At 38.4% G+C, this 19914-nt stretch overlaps 1 long non-coding RNA gene across 1 annotated transcript in view; it reads left to right on the top strand.

Moving 5' to 3' along the window:
* The first annotated feature begins 1184 nt into the window (after nt 1-1184).
* The window catches only part of LOC125637218 (uncharacterized), a 32653-nt gene continuing 13923 nt past the window's right edge, over nt 1185-19914 (top strand). Inside the window, exon 1 of the long non-coding RNA XR_007356865.2 lies at nt 1185-1585. This is a non-coding gene — a long non-coding RNA (uncharacterized LOC125637218). The remainder of the gene's footprint in view (nt 1586-19914) is intronic.

A 19914-nucleotide genomic window follows, 5' to 3' on the forward strand; every position in this document is an offset into this window, starting at 1 on the left:
CCAGGTGCCCCAGAGGGAATGAATAGAACAGGTAATCATCAAGTGATCCATTCCCTGTCATTCATTCCCAGCTTCTGGCAAACAGAGGCTAGGGACACCATCCCTGCCCATCCTGGCTAATAGCCTTTAATGGACCCATCCTCCATGAATTTATCTAGTTCTTTCTTGAACCCTGTTATGGTCTTGGCCTTCACAACTCAAGGGAACTTGTGACCTCTGTGTCACCTACAAATTACTACAAGATTTTATTAGACAGAAATACTGCTCCTCATTGTTCTACCTTTCACAGAGTGTGGTCAAAATTTTCAAAGATTCAAAATGTTGATTTGCATTTTTTACAAAAAAATTTAAACAAAAAATTGTGTGTGAAAATTATTCTATCCTTTTGTATTCTGTCCCACTTTTAGGTTTCAGTTATTAGTTTAGATAAACTTCCTTTTTCCATTTCATGTTTTCTGTCCCTTTCCCCCATTTCTGAATGCATAAGGCAAACTGTACTGTTTTGAATTTAGATCTCAGTAAATTTATGAAACTAATGATAAAAGACAGACCCCCAAGGTCAGTTTTTAAAAATAAGTAATCTTTTTCTAGCCCAGTCCCATTATTTCTATTGTTCTATTCCCTGAAACTTGATGAGAAAAACTACTGAATAGATACTGTGAAAAAGCTGTCCATTTTATTTTTATTTTGAATTTCTTAACAATGTTTTGTCACAAGACATTACTTTGGAATCATGATTAAAATCAGTATATTTTATTCTTCTAATTCCAAATTATGCAGCAGGTGTCTGTGATGGAGAGAAACATGGACAGGCATGATATGCCCTATGAAATGTGCTGTGATATTTTGCACATTTATGAAATTAATTGACATGATTTCCCACAAGAATATGTAACCCAATTTAGGCAAATATTTTAATGGTATTTGTTTACCACTTTGGCACAGATGTTATGCACAAATCAGTACAGGTGTGTGGGGTTGAGTCTTTATTTTTCTACTTTAAGCAACCAACCTACATCTGCTGTTTGTTTAACAGTATTTTAGAAACTGATCGCCATTGTGCATCAAACAGCATATTAGGTAAAAACTGGGCAGCAGAACAGGTTTGACAACTGATTCAGCCTTGAAGCAGAAACTGCTTATGATCAGTTCCAATCATTAACTCTCTGACATTTCTAACATAAGTTATCTGGGGATGACATCCAGCAACATCAAAGTAGCATCTAAAATATAGCAAACAATGTAGCCGTACTTCAGAGAGAAGTAGAAGGCAGAGGGTAAACTTAACTGGTGCCAAAAAGCCATAGTAAAACCATTTGCTATAACTCCCTGTGTATCTGGAGAAAATAGATTATGTTTGTTACACAACACTAACATTATCAACAGAGGCAAGCAATTATCCCCACACTGCAAAAAAGCAGAAGAAGGAGGAGGAGGAAGAGACAGAGCTACATGCTTCTGTGAATCAGAATTTCAGATTCACTGACAAAGAGGGCTCTTGGAAACCACTGGACTGCACTGAGTTGCAAAACAAAGAAGATGTGCCAGACCAGTTGTGATGGTCATTGAGGCCAGGTGGCAGCAGGTAATTATGGAGCATGCTATTTTTTCCCTTAAGAACTTCAATTCTTATTAAACCTAATTGTCCCGAGAGAAATGAGAGCTGAATCCAGTAAATCCAGTAAAGGATCCAGTGATCACTAACTCTAGAAAAAAAATATCAGAAAGTTGAGAGTGGAGGCAAGGGCTCTTTCTGCATTTGAGATTTACCTGATTCATTTAAGTGGGATTAATGTTCTGAATGGTGACAGGCTATCTTCCTGTAAGAGGTCACTTTTCAAGGACAAGTAAGATTAATGAATAATGGTTTATTGTCTTTATTCTCAGACCAACTGAGTGCACTGGGAGATAAAGTCTTCATGTCTAAAAATATACATGACCTTGAAATAGTTTACATATTGTCTATATAATGGTCTCTCTGTTTGTATTGTACGTGGTCTAGGCTTTGACTATAATCATTGTTCCATATGAGTGCATCTGTGTAAACCCATCCCAGCAAAATGAGGCTTTTCCTGGGTTTAAAAGAATGAAAATGCTGCTTCTCCACTAGTGCAGTTCAGCTTGTTTTCACCATACCAGAAACACAATTTCTCAGCAGCTAATTAATGTTTTACAATTAATAATATTTTGTGTTGATCTATTATGGACAATATTAAATGACAAAAAAAAAAAACCAACAGTGAGTAATGCTGGACTTTATGTTAACCTAGACTTCACCCAAAGGAAGTTTCATTAACCTTTTTCAAGTTGTTTTGTACATTCAAGTCTCAAAGGGTAAGTTATTATTAACAATATTGCCAGACAACTAGTACTGATGCATGGACAGAGCCACTGTAAACATGTCAGACTTCAGAGGAAGTATATAGACAGTATCATATTATTATGTTGGCCCACATTTCATCTTTAAATGCTAAAGGTGAGATGCAGCAGTAGAATGATAAATGATTGATAATTTACAAGCATTATGTCAACATATTATTCAGCAATGAGTTTTATCACAGGTCTTTATGCTAGGAGGATACCAGAAAAAGAACTGACAAATATGTAGTTAGGGATAGGAATGGTTGCTTGGGCTAGAAAGTGGTCCTTTTTCTGCTATGTACAAAACAAATCCAGGAGCATCTAAGTTCAAGATAAAGTTTTGAACAAGTATTGCTCAAGTGGGTTGCAAATGAAGCAACTTGAAGTTTTCTCATCTCCAGTTGGATAACCTAAAGATTGAATGATTATTCATACTGACAGGTTTCAGAGGAACAGCCGTGTTAGTCTGTATTCGCAAAAAGAAAAGGAGTACTTGTGGCACCTTAGAGACTAACCAATTTATTTGAGCATGAGCTTTAACCCACAACTATTAAACTTCACAGATTCTTAGCAAAATTAAGTTGTCAGCATGTTGTTCCTCATATATAAATTTCCCTATTCTAATGACTTAAAGAGTGCTGAGGATTGTTTGATCTTCCAGAGAATTCATAGGGTTTTTTACAGGTATTGTCTCAAAATCATCATGGCAGAACTTTCTTTGATTAATTATGTTTTAAACTTTCTCTTATAAATAATTGTAAAATAATCAATAAAAGCAGAAATATTTTGATGAGTAATGCTAGATCAATCCATGTGAATAATGCACTGTGATACAGCAGACCACAGTGGTTGGTATTTAAGTGATGTGGAACACTGACACTTCAGTATAGCTGAATAAAGTACATGAAACTACACTACAGGTCTAAGTTTGATCACTGCATTTGGTACATTAGGCATCAGTGAAACAGTTCCTGTTTCCTATATGAAAATGTAACATGGTAGCTAAATTGCAACCCAATCTAGTATCTCGCTCACACAGAGGATAAATGCTTACTGATTTGACCAACTAATGGATTTAATTCTTTAGCTCAAGTTCAGGGTGTTGCAGAGAGATTTGAACTTCTGTGGACCTCTAAAACCTAGAACTACATCATACAAAGTCTATGGTTCCCCTCTAGTGGCAAGTCCATCTAGAGGATAAGAGCCTATTACTTCTGCCACTGAGCAGAGTTTGGATACAGGTTTATGCTTTGGTACTGAACAACTTGAGTTCATCTCTGCAGAAGACATGCTGAGGAGATGTTATAAAAACAAATGGTTAATGACAGCATTAGTTCTAAAGGCTTTTACAAGCAACTGTGTCCTTTTGGGACTTTACAGCTTTAAAAATGCTTTAGTTACAATTTAAAATAAATAATCTTTCATTAGGAAAGAAATTATAACAAGCACCCGTCCCTTGTCCTGAGTGATTTTCACAATGACGGAAAATGCACAGTATCAGAAAAAACATGCAGCTATAAATTTCCTGTGCTTTAGTGGTAGCTGGCTCAGATGTTCTGTTTTGGCCCATTTCTATTCAGACTACAGCAAATCTGATAGCTGCATATAGTGGGCCAGTTTCTCTACTGGGTCCATGAACTAAAGCCAGAATTAATCTGGGCTGAAGACCCCAGGCAGAAGAAAACCCACCTGAAAGGGGCTGTGACAATGCAAGAGGCCCTCAACCTAGACTCTTTTGAGTCAGTCACAGCCAACCAGTTCTGACCGGTGATGGCTAGAAATAGGCCTGGCCATGACCGCCCAAGTGTATACTCAATTCTGTGCATCATCTTTGCAGGCACTGTCAGAACAAATCTTATGGTGGTCTCCAGCTAAAGCAGCCATCAAAAGAAGTGTCCAGAAAGGATGATCAGAGAAACACCATCCAAATCTTGCTAGAGCAGAGAGGTGTATTTAGCATCTGGAATAAATGCTAGTGAATCTTATGCCATGCATTTAAGCGTGTGGATAGATAGATAGATAGATAAGATCGATAAGATCGATGATAGTGTGATTGGGCAAGGCCAGATGGCTATAGAAAAGTAGTGGGAGATAGATATATTAGCTCCAGGCTAAAGAAATCCCTGGTACCAGGATAAGTTAAATGGCAGCTGCTCCAGGTCAGTTAAGACACCTGAGGCCAATTAAGAACTTTCCAGAAGGCAGGGATAACGCTAGGTTGATTGGGACACCTGAAGCCAATCAGGGACTGGCTGAAACTAGTTGAAAGCCTCCCAGTTAGTCAGGTGGGTGTAGATGTCAGGAGCTATGGGAGGAAGTTGTGCTGTTGGAGAGACTGAGCAGGACACACCATATCAGGCACAAGGACGGAGGCCCTGAGGTAAGGGTAAAGTGGAACTTGAGGAAGTGGGGGCTGCTGTGGGGAAGTGGCCCAGGGAATTGTATGTGTCATGTTTCTAAAAGGTCAGCTACCATAGCTGATACTATTAGGTCCCTGGGCTGGAGCCTGGAGTAGAGGGTGGGCCCTGGCTCTCCCCTTTTGCCCCCTCCGATTAATCACTGAGACTGGGAGACAACAGAGACTGTGCAAGGGAGGATAGCTTCTCCTCACCTCCCTTGCTGGCTTATGATGAAAATGGCTCAGTAGACTGTGACCCTTGTCTCTAGAGGGTCACAGTGAGCATCTGAGGCTAGTGAAATCTGCCAGGAAACGTGGGACCCACAGAGACAAGGATAGAGCTTTGTCACAATAGATAGATAGTTAATTCTATATCTATCTATCTATCTATCTAAGTGTGCTTAAAAAAATATAAACCTTGTAAAACCAGGTTAACAGTACAGGAAAAATCTTAGTCTCAGCTTGACCTGTGAAAGCCAATTAACTACAATAGAATATAATCTGTTATAATATGAAATTATTACATCAGCATGTTAGTAATTACTTAAAATGCCTTTCATTTTTTATTACTTTTTGTAAATCTAAGGTTCTGAAATAATTTAGTGTTCCATCTTGCAATAACAATTGTCTCACACACTGTAGTAATTAGAGAAATACAATAGATTTCCAAACAGAACCATATGATTGAAAGCGGTACAACAGCACTGAACCTATAATGTAACTGTAGAACTGCAATATTAGTAAAAGGGTCTAATAGTAGCTTTGGACCAGATGGTGCTGTGACGGGTTTGGCCACAGAGACCCCCTTAGGACTGTCACCTGATGTGCTAAGATTGCCTCTGAGCCTGTTTTCCCTGACAGTTTGGGATTCCAGAACCCTGCCTTGTGGAGCCAGACACGCTAGGCTGCTGAAACACAGATGCAGGTCTGGTCCATGCCCCCAAAGCTGCAGACTTTAACCAAAAACTGCTCAGCAGGTCACCTATTTCCAACACCCAGACATCCAGCTCCCAATGGGATCCAAACCCCAAATGGGTCTGTTTTACTCTATATCAAGCTTACACAGTGTAAACTCATAAATTGTCTGCCCTCTATAACACTGATCGAGAAATATGCACAGCTGTTTAGTCCCCCAGGTATTAATCACTTACTCTGGGTTTACTAATAAACAAAAGTATAAAAAGTAGGATTTAAGTGGTTTCAAGTAATAACATACAGAACAAAGTAAGTCACCAAGCAAAATAAAACAAAACACGCAAGTCTAAACCTAATACATTAAGAAACTGTTTGCAGGCAAGTCTCACCGTCAGAGATGTTCCAATAAGCTTCTTTCACAGACTAGACTCCTTTCTAGATCTGGGCCCAATCCTTTACCCTTGTAAAAGTCCTTGTTAGTTCCAGCTCAGGTGGTAACTAGGGGATTTCTCATGAATGTCAACCTCCTTTGTTCTCTCCAACCCCCTTTTATAGCTTTGGCACAAGGCGGGAATCTTTTGTCTCTCTGGATCTTCACCCCTCCTTTTAAATGGAAAAGCACCAGGTTTAAGATGGATTCCACCATTATTCCTGGGCTGGCTTACACAAACACAGGAAGGCTTGCAAGTAAACAAACCCATTCACCAGTTCATTGATTCTGAAGCACCCTTCCAAAGCACCCTTCCACTTAATGTATTTACATCAGTAATACAAGTTTATATCTTATTTTCCGAACTCCAGACATAGAAATAATACATGGAAACAAATAGGATGAACACACTCATTAGATTATAACCTTTGTAATGGTACCTTACAAGAGACCTTTTGCATAAAGCACATTATATTCACACTGAAAGCATATTTTCATAAGATGTTATGGAGTGCAACATCACAGGCTCCATGAAGGCACAGGTCCATGTTGTGGTGATGCAGAACAAGGGGGAAGGGGGAAAACAGTAGAAAAAATTGTTCTGGGCTATAAAATGATGGAGGAGAAGAGCTTCCTAAAGGAGATGCAGAAGACATTAGATACGCTGCTGAAGGGACACTGCGAAGGTCCGAAAGTTCTTCTACAGGAACCTTGAACAGTTTAGTGACATGAGGCATCCAGGTTCAAGATATTTGTTTAACAAGACAAAAATACTACTCTGCTGTTTAGAGAGAGAGAGATAAGAAAATAATAGCGGTTCAAAGACCGACAACAATTTGTGCTTTGCACTTGTCCCACCATTTAGAGTGCTTGTGAATTCATAGATTCATAGATATTTAGGTCAGAAGGGACCATTATGATAGTCTAGTCTGACCTCCTGCACAACGCAGGCCACAGAATTTCATCCACCACTCCTACAAAAAAAACCTCACACCTATATCTGTGCTATTGAAGTCCTCAAATCGTAGTTTAAAGACTTCAAGGAGCAAAGAATCCTCCAGCAAGTGACCCATGCCCCATGCAACAGAGGAAGGCGAAAAACCTCCAGGCCCTCTTCCAATCTGCCCTGGAGGAAAATTCCTTCCCGACCCCAAATATGGCGATCAGCTAAACCCTGAGCATATGGGCAAGATTCATCAGCCAGATACTACAAAAAATTCTTTCCTGGGTAACTCGGATCTCACCCCATCTAATAGCCCATCACAGGCCATTGGGCCTATTTACCATGAATATTTAATTACCAAAACCATGTTATCCCATCATACCATCTCCTCCATAAACTTATTGAGTTTAATCTTAACAGACCCCCTTCCCAGAATTGTGTTGAGATCATTAAAAATAGTCAGTGACACTGATGAAAACAAGGAAAAAAAACAAAAACAATGTGGAGAATAGAACTCAATGTTCAGAAGAGGAAAAGAACAAAGTTGTCAAGGAAAGTCATCTTTTTTCTTTTCTTAGCAGTTATTGAACATGGAAAATAAACAAATCCTATAAAAAAGTAAATTTATAATGAACATGGTTTGTCAGAGAGAAAGCAAGAATTGAAGACTCTGTACGAAGTTTTAGTTATAGTTTTATTTTTATTGACGTTCTTGAAGAATAAAAATAGGTGATAGAAATACATTGGGAAAAAATCCTCTGGGTCTAGCAGATATTGTTACATACACTTATTTAATTCCAAGTAAAACAGTCTCCCACTGAGTCATACAATGGTAAAGATCTAATTTTATTACAATACTCCCTGTCATCCCAATTCTACAAGGAGCTCATGTGGAGTTTATTGCAAGATGAGGAATTAGGCCACAATGGTCACTGGCAAATGCAAAGTCAAACAACATAGTTCCATACATTTTCTACTGCTCTTCTAACACATTTTCAGTGTGTCATACATCAGTATATTTTGGGTAGGTTGGAAATGTGGTTATTTAAAGGGAGAAAGTACATTCTGTGTTTGGTCTTTTATGTGGCACTGCTTTTATGTGACTTGATACTTTTCAATTTATCTTCTCATTGCTCACTTTTTTTTTTAATTTCACTCTCTCCCACTATCCCTTCATCCTGTGGCAAGGTCTACACTAGAAAATTAGGTCAGTTTAACTACACCACTCAGGGGTGTGAAAAATCCTCGTAGTGGCATACTTAAAGTGACTTAAGTCCCCAGTGTAGACAGTGCTAGCTTGACAGAAGTATTCTTGCATCAACCTAGCTACTGCCTCTCAGGGAAGTGGATGACCTACCATGAAGGAAGAAGCACTCCCAGCAGGGTAGGAAGTGTCTACAAAAATTGAAGCAACTGTGCTGCTGTAGCGTTTCAAGTGTAGACAAGCTGTAAATGGTGATAAGACATAGTATCATCCAAGCACTGAGGTTTGGATAATAAATTTTAGACGTGCCAGTGTTAAACTAATGAGCATCCTAGGTGAGAGACAAAACTAAAGAAAATGTTTTGGTACTCGCAATCAATAGAGTATTTTATTTTTATTCTATTTCTTCCATGAGAAAATATTATGGACTTGGTTTTTAAAGAAGATGGATACATGCAACTCCCAGTGACTTCATCTGGAGTTGAGGTACTGCTCAGCATCTCTGAAAATCAACCCCTACCTGGCATGTGTTTTGATTTCATAGTCCCTAATTCTGTATTTCTTACTCTGCATGTTACCGTGTGATATACCTGCCAGCAAAAGGCAGAAGTACTTCTGACCTGGATTATATGCTAATTACAATTTATGTGATGCTTTTTGTTGCTATGAACGGCAGAGATATTGCCTAGCATTAGCTTTGATGTAGGGCCCTGATTCATCCATCTGATAATCAGGCTTAAAAGAAGGTTCAGTTTTAGGTAGCAGTTATTATTTATATCACACTATTTATTTCATGGGAAGCATGAACTGTAGAGACTACAAGCCTTACAATTTCCTGGCTGAAATAGGTTACATCTGTATAATGTAGTAATGACAATTACTAGATAAACATGTTCTGTTGTTATAATAATTATTTCACTTAGAAATATACCCACATAATTAAAACTTGCTTTCTGTATGGAATGTAACTGTGATGGCTTTAGCATAGCTGGCAGTGGTGAATAAATAGCCAATTATCATTATTGTCATACTTTTTATAAGAAAGTTCTGGGTTCACTGAAAGGCTTCTATGACACTCCTTATTTATTACTGATGAATAGCATCCATGCTTATTTTAAGGTTTCTTCTTTCTATTTATAAGCTACTTATATTTTTTCTTCTCGGCAAGGACATTTCCCCCCTCTATTATCTTAAACTGGTAAAGAAATATATAGGACTTGACTAACATATTCACACTAAGGACACAAACAGAAATGTACTGCTAATGATAAGATTTCCATTGCTGAGAAAAGAAATTTACTGAATGCTAATTGTTAGTGGAATAAAGATACTTTGTAAGACAAAATATAGTAAATTGGCATTATTGTGTTAATTTCTGAGCTAAAAGTGGTCCTATGGGCTCTCTTGAGGTTAATGATAGGAGTTATAATTAATTCAGCCAATTAGAAATGTACTAGTTTGATTCTAGAATATTTTTATCAATGTGAATGCCTTTCAATGTGAATGCCTATTAATTTTTCATAGATTTGCCTTGATGGCTTTCTAGTTCCCCTCATTTTTGTGACATAGTTCATAGAATCATAGAATATCAGGGTTGGAAGGGACCCCAGAAGGTCATCTAGTCCAACCCCCTGCTCAAAGCAGGACCAATTCCCAGTTAAATCATCCCAGCCAGGGCTTTGTCAAGCCTGACCTTAAAAACTTCTAAGGAAGGAGATTCTACCACCTCCCTAGGTAACGCATTCCAGTGTTACACCACCCTCTTAGTGAAAAAGTTTTTCCTAATATCCAATCTAAACCTCCCCCACTGCAACTTGAGACCATTACTCCTCGTTCTGTCATCTGCTACCATTGAGAACAGTCTAGAGCCATCCTCTTTGGAACCCCCTTTCAGGTAGTTGAAAGCAGCTATCAAATCCCCCCTCATTCTTCTCTTCTGCAGACTAAACAATCCCAGCTCCCTCAGCCTCTCCTCATAACTCATGTGTTCCAGACCCCTAATCATTTTTGTTGCCCTTCGCTGGACTCTCTCCAATTTCTCCACATCCTTCTTGCAGTGTGGGGCCCAAAACTGGACACAGTACTCCAGATGAGGCCTCACCAATGTCGAATAGAGGGGAACGATCACGTCCCTCGATCTGCTCGCTATGCCCCTACTTATACATCCCAAAATGCCATTGGCCTTCTTGGCAACAAGGGCACACTGCTGACTCATATCCAGCTTCTCATCCACTGTCACCCCTAGGTCCTTTTCCGCAGAACTGCTGCCTAGCCATTCGGTCCCTAGTCTGTAGCTGTGCATTGGGTTCTTCCGTCCTAAGTGCAGGACCCTGCACTTATCCTTATTGAACCTCATCAGATTTCTTTTGGCCCAATCCTCCAATTTGTCTAGGTCCTTCTGTATCCTATCCCTCCCCTCCAGCGTATCTACCACTCCTCCCAGTTTAGTATCATCCGCAAATTTGCTGAGAGTGCAATCCACACCATCCTCCAGATCATTTATGAAGATATTGAACAAAACCGGCCCCAGGACCGACCCTTGGGGCACTCCACTTGATACCGGCTGCCAACTAGACATGGAGCCATTGATCACTACCCGTTGAGCCCGACAATCTAGCCAGCTTTCTACCCACCTTATAGTGCATTCATCCAGCCCATACTTCCTTAACTTGCTGACAAGACAAGCTGACAAGTTAAATGACAATTTAATTTAATAAAGCATTAAACCAGACTCCATACTCCCTAGCTAAATCTATTAATTTGCCTAGCTAAGTCAGACTCTTTAGTCTAGCTATTGTTATTGATGTTACCTGGTTTGTATTTTTATTATTTTTTTAAATACAGAATTATGTGGTTCTTTTACCTGTTTTAGTAGACACTTTTATGGCCCCAGTGCAAATTTTCTGGAGAGAAGAGAAGGAGCAAATGCCTAACAAATCCAATTCAACAGTTATTCCAATAAAGGGCCAGGCTTTCACCTGAAATGGGATTTTCAATGAGGTTTAAAAGGGGTAGGTACCCAACCTTCAATGGAAATCAGTGGAAGTTGGTCACATAATTCCTTTAGAATCCCTTGACAATTTCAGCTCCACCCTATGAAAGTGAGATCCCTTGGCATGTCAAGACAGCCAAACAATGAGACATTCAAAAACCTCTGGCCACTTTTGAAAATGTCCTCCTTAATGAATTCCAAGGATCATACTCTATCAACTCATGTGCAAAATTTCCAAGGAAGGCAATGGAAGTTTTGCATACATTTCAATGGCAGGATATTTCCCTAAAGGCAAAATAAATTATGTTTTTGGGGAAGGGATTACACTATAGGAAAAACCCAAAGCCTGAATTGGATATTGAAGGGAAAGAGTGGAGTGATGTAGTTTCATTTCACTCCAGAGTAGATCTAGAAATCCATCTTGAAAGAAAACTAGTTTGTTTGTTTCCTGCGGTCCAGAAATGATGATGGTGATGTTGGTGTTTTGTTTTAAATTATTGTCAATGTGGGTTTTGGGTTGTTTTTGTTTGTTTGTTTGTATGTTTTGCAGAGCTATAATGTTGCTTTGATATGTAGCTTTTTAATTGAGCTGATTTAAATGCTTTTAGTTTTATTTCTTGTGGTAAATCAAATCCAATAAGTTATTTTTAACAACAATAGGCAGCACCTAAAAATATCAGATTTAGTTAAAAGTTTCATCCACAGGGAAAAGTCAACATCTTGCTCTAAATTGTGACTAAGGCATGGAAAAATCATTTGATGCAGAGGAGCACATAAAAACATTAAAGATTTTGAATTGAATCATCTGTAGGTGTTCTCCATGAAGGTTTATTAAATGCAGTCACATTAGATTAGATCTCTTATCGCATATTAAGAACTGGCATTATAGATCAATAATAAAATAGGATGTTTGTGACAACCAGAGAAGGACAAACCAGTTTGGATGAAAAGCAGTAAAGACAATGTTCTCCACAGGTTGGAATCTAATCTGAACTGAATTGTAGAAGTTAGGAAAAAATTAGATCGTTTCACCTCTTTTTAAAGACCTTGCCTCTTCATACTTGATTTTGGCCTGGGTGGGAAGTACCAAAATACTACCAGTGTAAGCGTTCCTAAGAGAGATGCTGTTAAGTATTACCATGTGTGCTTATGCTGCAAGATGCTGCTGCAAGAATTTCAAGATACCATTAGAGATGTGGCTTATGCACACATCTTTGGAGAATCAGCTCCTCTCTTTCAAAGCTGCAACTCCTTTTTGCTCCCTACTTCTGCCCATTTGATGGGCTCCGTTGGCAGCAATCTGTCCCTTTCTTCTTCCTTACTCCTATTTTCTTCACACATGATTAGGGTTCTGAGGGATACACAGACAAATAAAGAGCAGACATTAGCCCTGATTATGCATGGTCTTCCACCTGGGTGGACTACTGCATTGAAGTCAGTGGGGCTCAATATTCAGGGGTCCAGCACTGTAAAGGGCAGCTCAGGATTGAGGCTTAAGAGGCCAGATGTGGAACCCTTACACTGGTGAGCACTTACTTGTATGAAGCCAGTAGAAGTAACTTGAATGAGTAAGGTTTGTACAATTTGGTACTTATCCTTTAGCTCTCATTCAGGATTCCAACAGAAGAACAGTACTTTTGCATATGTGCATTGTTAAGTCATGTAAATTAAATCTCCAAAACAAGCTGCAGGAGGACAGTAAGTTAATTAAATTTCATATTTTCCCAAATTACAACAGTCTCTCAAAATAAAGGGTTGCATGTAATGTTTAATTCATAAGACTACAGAAATGTATTTTGTATTATCTCAACTGAACTTTGATCTTAAACCAGTTTTATATCTTCTTATCTCAAGTAAACTTCAATTCCTAAAGCTCCTATTCCTAAGCATGTGAGAATTATATATCTGTACATCAATATTTTCTAATCTTCTTTCTTTTACATGTTTGTATTAGTCCTTGTCCTGGAACTTACTTTTAAGTAAGCTTCACAATGTATTATTTATGATGTGTTCCAATACCAAATATTCTCGTGACCATTTCTACCACAGCAGATACTGCAAGGGCACTTTCAAATTGGTAGAAATCTTCTGTGGTGTCTATATGTATAGTCCTTTTATATATATTTCACAAACACCCATATAATGTCAATAGTTTATCAATGGCACCAGGATATCACCCCCAGATATTAAAATTAGTGGAAATTGGACAGGTTTAGAAATCTCAGCCTACATTATCTACTATAAATTAGGTGTTTAGCAAACAAATTTAATGAAAAAAGAACAGGAGTACTTGTGGCACCTTAGACTAACAAATTTATTAGAGCATAAGCTTTCGTGGGCTACAACCCATTTCATCGGATGCATAGAATGGAACATGTAGTGAGAAGACATATATACACATACAGAGAAGGTGGAAGTTGCCATGCAAACTGTAAGAGACTAATTAATTAAGATGAGCTATTATCAGCAGGAGGAAAAAAAACTTTTGTAGTGATAATCAAGATGGCCCATTTAGACAGTTGACAAGAAGGTGTGAGGATACTTAACAGGGGGGGGGGGGGGGAAGATTCAATATGTGTAATGACCCAGCCACTCCCAGTCTCTATTCAAACCCAAGTTAATGGTATCTAGTTTGCATATTAATTCAAGCTCAGCAGTTTCTCATTGGAATCTGTTTTTGAAGCTTTTCTGTTGCAAAATTGCCACCCTTACCAATAGATTTCTTAAATTCTATACCTAGAAACATATTTACCATGTTTCCTAGAGAGTAGTGCATCTTCCTACCTTTGGCATGTTACCACATAGGAGCCTTGAATCAGATGGTATTTTAGGACTATCCAGTTTTCTCTCTCTTTTTAGATAATGAATCGTTTGATGGGACATTAGTGGAATGGACTAGCTGAATACCTGTGGCTATATGGGTAGCCCTGTGGACATATTTAAAACAATAAGGATGAAGTCTTGGCCCCGTTGAAGTCAATAGGAGTTTTGCCATTGAGTTCAGTGAAGTCAGGATTTCGCCATAAGTTGTAGCTTAACTGGACAATGCTTAATTCAGTTGTTTCCCAACAAAACATTAGTAGACCATTATCCAGGACAGCACAATTAACTCCTAGAAGTTCTGGTACCACATTTTTTTCAACTGTATATGTTTTCACTCAGCCTATTACAGTCCATGCTTTAACTTGATTATACTTTCCTATCCGTGCTGCAGCATATACACTTAAAATAATCACGACAGTACTTTTCCGAATACAGAATTACCTTTTTGTTTCCTTAAAAAGAATACAAGAGCCATTTCCCCTTATGTCTCTCATTTCACTCTGGCACTCATCCCTGCAAATAATCATATACTATTTCCTTTTGCATAAGTTAGGGATAGGTGAAGCGATAAGAAATGTTAGTTTTGCTAAATTCATTGTAACATGTAAAAGTAGAGATACTTACAAATGATTCTTTTGATTGTTTTATATAAAAGTAAGAAAACATTTAGCGATAGAAATGGTACAAAGTTAGAACCTCATACATGTACACTATTGAATTTAGGGCAGAGAGTATTTAGATTCAGATCTCCAGTCCAGCCCATCCCTATGGCTGAGGTCCAGGATTGGATCCTAAACCAGAAAGAGTATTTACTAGTTCCAGTTTGGATGATATCAACATCTATGATGCCAATGGGATTTTATGGGTATAACTGAGGGTAAATCAGGAGGTTAGTGATTAGCCCTAACACAAACCAACACATCCTTAAAGAAAAAGGTACATACTTCTACTTTCAATTCCTTCCCCTTCTTGAGCTAAACTTTTTTCAGTTTCATACTACGGATTGCTGTGGAATTTCACACAACGATGGGATTATTTTAGCTCCAAGAGCAGCCTACCTTTTTCATAGTCACGTTCAGTTATTACCATCTCGACTCTGAAATCTTCTTGTCTTCCCAGTTCCTACCCCCCACTCTTTCAACAAAAAGTTCAGCTTTCATTGCCTTGAAGTCAGTTTAGGATTGGCATATAACAAACTGCTGCCGTGGATCTGAATTAGTTACTCGGAGAATCACTATGTGAGACCCCAGCGTGAAAAGACCCCTTTGGCAGATGGGAATAACATTAACTAATCTAAAAAGAAGTACTATTGATACAGTATTCTTTATATAAATTATTGGTTAACAGAATCTGTTGCTTTTTTTGGTCCATAAAGTCTTGTGAAAAATAACAAGCAGTTAATTAAAATTTAAGTCATAACTGAATGTAACAAAATGTAAGGCTTTGTTGAAAAACTCAAGTGACCAGTGCAATGTTTACACCTACCTTTATAGCTATGTTTTCAAAAGAAGATACATCAGGTACACCTGCAAAAAGGGAAATAAACTCCACTCCACTCACACTTGTGTGTACAAATACTTACGCATCTTAAATATGTGATTGTAAACACCCAGACACTACTTTGGAGTTACACAATGTGCATGTGCAATACCTGTTTTGTCTCACACTGTAGGTTTCTGAAGGCACAACAAAGACCAAATACATTGTTTAAGTTTACTAGTCTCCATTTTTGATCACTTATTGCCCTTCAGCACAGTCGTGGTCACAATTTCATAGTCATGTGTGCACAGGCTGCAAGGAGTGGGATCACATTTATTTAATAGGGTTTTTGAAGAAGGCTGAGGGTAAGTTGCTGAAGATGAGCAGGAGCTTTTTTCAGGGGGCGGAGCGGTAGCTGGTTTACTGACTGGTTGAATTAATTGGTCCATACTCAATTCTTGTTTTTTGAATGCTGTTGAGTATATTTTATATTGTAAGGTTAAAGAAGTATCTTTGCACCTTGAACTCTCTGTAGAGGTGACTTCTTTTTCACTATTCTTCAAATCTAAATACATATAGTAAGATGTAGAGTGCAATTGTTAAAAACATAATATATGTGCAATCATATTTGTGTACAATGCATTTGCACTGTGCACATTGTGGTGTGTATAAAATCCAACCTTGGATGTGCAAACCTCTTGAAAATGTAGCCCTTTATTTTAGTCTAACTTAATATCTACTCTATCTCCCATTTTATAAGTGGCATTGTTTAAAAATTAACCAAAGAGTTATCTTAAAAAGCAAACCATGAGCTTAAGTGCAGCTTATATTTTCAGTCTATTTCTTTTCTCCTTTACAGTTACGCATTCTAAACATACTGTTTTTCATCTATAATTGTGTCCTAGAAGAAAGGAACAAATTATAAACTTTGTCTGGCAAAGAATGGGTGAAATTTAGTGCCCCAGAAATCAATGATAAATTCCTGTTGCGTTCCACAGGGCCAGGATTTCACCCAGTGTTTTGGCTAATAAACATAGCCATATGTGCACTGAATGCCTACAGGTCATTTATCCTTTATGAATATGCCATTTCTGTTCATCTGCAGTGTTCTAAGGATACAGTATCAGGTAAATTATTTCCTATAAATGAATAATCATACTAGTTATTTTGTATTAACATAAAAATAATCAATGCACATGATGATTATTCTCCCCCACCTCTCCCCACCCCTCCAAAAAAACCTTGATAAGATATTTAGTGGGAACAATAGTAGAAGCTATGCCACAACGTACCACGGGAAAAAAATTAAATAAAAACAGAGAATAGGTCTCAGCATTGTCAGATCTATTAATAATTACAAATGGTAGGTCAAAGAAAAATCTCAGACTGTTTATCATAAATTCCTGCTATGCATATTTTAGTAAACATTGAAGATGACTTTTTTTCTTCAGGCTATGTTAGCCATATAATACCCTCAACATATTTTTACTTCTGGAGAAAATTAAATGTAGATATATTGTTATTATTACTCCTTAAAACAATGTATTTAAGACATATATACTGACTAAGATCACCGAGCAGCACATATTTCACAATGTATAATATGGCTTTATTAAAAGCAAGCATTCAGATCACCTTTAAGTCCCAATAGGTACCTACTACTAGTAGAAGCAATTATGAATAGTTTGTCATACACTTGTCTGCAAGCCCCTGCTTAACACTCCCCATAGCATCGTAGAAATAGTTCTCTTGGCCAACAGAGGTGTGGATGGTTCTCTCCAGAGTCCATTTCTGTTCCATAACTGACTAAAGGAATGACTGCTTAAACACAAAACTCCCATTAGCATCAAGAGGAATTATGGTCTTGGATCAGGGGACAACATGGCAATTTGTGTTTATTTACAAAGAAACCTTTGAAACTTACTTTCAGCTTTTTCATTTAGTTAGATTTCAGTACAGAGGTACTACCCAGAACAGAGACTAAATGTACTCATTTCAATAGTCATATCCTGTGGCTATGGATCCTCTGTGATTGAATTATACATGAACATAGCCAAGTATATTAGAAATATTTGTGTTACTAGCATTTGGGTAAATCATCATGTGGTACTGATGAATTTATAGTGAGAAAAGTAAAATATCTGGCATGTTTCAGATTATATTAAGGTCTATTCAAATGCCATCTTGTTTTCTTAATATAAAAAGCTAAAGGGGATAAATATTGCTTCTGAAAACAAATGAGAAAAAAAAAAGATCTGTCTTATCATTAATGTTTATTTAGAAAAGGCACATTTAGCAGTCCAATTTACATTTGTTTCAATGCAAAGATAAGCCCAATATATTTAGGGGGGGAAAGAATTGTTGATTCATGTTGATCTCTCAAGGTCCCTTCCAGTCCTACAATTCTATGTTTGTACCATGGTTTCTTTACCCCATTCTGGCAGAGTAAAAGGGCCCCTAAAGTGAGTAATGAAATGTATACTGTGATGTAAAAGAGAACAGGTTATATTATCATCCCTCTATCATTTCCCCCTCTATTCTGTCACACCCAAGCTGCTATATTTTTTCTCCTCTTGCTTTTTCATAATTGGAGTTAATTACTGTAGGTGACTTGAAGCTATGGTGTTATTCCCAATATAATCATAGGAATTTGAACTTTTAAGTTCATGGTAGGATGGATTATGGTTTTGTGAGGCCCTGGGCCAGAGCAAGTCCCCCTTGCAGTCCCCCCTCCAACCCCTACCCCAAAACTCCTGCTGGGGAGCGGGGTCAAGGCACGGGGGCTTGCCCCGCTCCACCTGGTGCTCCTGCCGATGAGCGGGGTAAGCCCCCTGCCTTGTCCCTGCTCCCCAGTAGAAGCGCTGGGCAGGTGGAGTGGGTTGAGGCATGGGGGCACCCATTTTTCCAGGGCCTCCCCAACTGGCTGGGGCCCCCGGGCATGCATCCTGTTGGCCCAGTGCCTAATCCACCAGTGGATTTAGCTTAGAAGGCAAAACTGATTATGGGGACAATTGCGCTCTCCCACATACAGACAGGTGAAGCTACCTAGACTGTAAACTCTCTAGGGCAAAGACCATCTTTACTGAACAGCACCTCGCACAATGGGGTCCTATGTGCTCCAAGAATACTAAAAAAAATGGACCCATATTGAGATGTGGATTATTAGAAATAGTCATCCTATTACCAACAGAGTACTTACTCCTATTTCCCACCATTACTGTATGAACCAATGACTGACATCAGCATCAAACTTCAGTTTGGGGTGTGCTAAGTGAAATTATGATCACTAAGTCAGATAGTTATGGACGTGGGGAAAATATAAAACGTTTATTAAATATTTATTCACTCTAGGTGCCATAAATATAAAGGGAAGGATAACAACCTTTATGTATGCAGTAACATAAAATCCCTCCTGGACAGAGGTACAGAATCACTTTACCTGTAAGGGGTTAAAAAGCTCAAATAACCTGGCTGGCACCTGACCAAAAGGACCAATAAGGAAAGAAGATACTTTCAAATATGGGGAGGAGGAGTGAGGTTTTTGTTTTGGCTCTCTGTTTGTTCTCTCTCTGGATAGAGAGAGAGAGAGACCAAGCAGGTAAACCATCTCTTGAAAAGATACCTGAAATGATACATCTAAAATTAAAGAAATTGTAAGTAGAGGCAAGGAAATGTATTAGATTATCTTTTGTTTTAACTTGTGAATTTTCCCTATGCTAAGAGGGAGTTTTATTCCTGTTTTTTGTAACTTTGAAGCTAAGCCTAGAGGGGAATCCTCTGTGTTTTAAATCTTTTTATTTACCCTGTAAAGTTACCTTTCATCCTGATTTCGCAGGTGTGATTCTTTTACTTTTTTTAAAAAAATAAAATTCTTCTTTTAAGAACCTGACTGATTTTCAGTGTCCTAAAAACCCAGGGGTTTGGTCTGTGCTCACTTTGTAACCAATTGGTTAGTATCTTATTCTCGGTCCTCCCCAGGAAAGGGGGTGAAGGGGCTTGGGGAAATATTTTGGGGGAAACAGGGACTCAAAGTGGCCCTTTTTCCTGGATTTTTTGTCAAAATCACTTGGTGGTGACAGCAATAACATCCAAGGACAAGGAAAGGATTTGTGCCTTGGGGAAGTTTTAATCTAAGCTGCTAGAAATAAGCTTAGGGGGTCTTTCATGCGGGTCCCCATATCTGTACCCCAGAGTTCAGAGTGGGGGGGGGGAAACCCTGACACTAGGTCCGTCTATTCCAGGATGCAAAGCAAAGTGGTCACCTTCAGTCTTTCTAGGAGTCCCATCTTTTTCATCACTGGCCTTCCTCTATTAATCTAAAATTAGCTTAGTCCATCAACTTAACCTAAAACCTTTGTCTCTCTGCCAG

This window comes from Caretta caretta, chromosome 5 (genome assembly GCF_965140235.1).
Source record: "Caretta caretta isolate rCarCar2 chromosome 5, rCarCar1.hap1, whole genome shotgun sequence".
In the NCBI taxonomy this organism is placed as follows: domain Eukaryota; kingdom Metazoa; phylum Chordata; order Testudines; family Cheloniidae; genus Caretta; species Caretta caretta.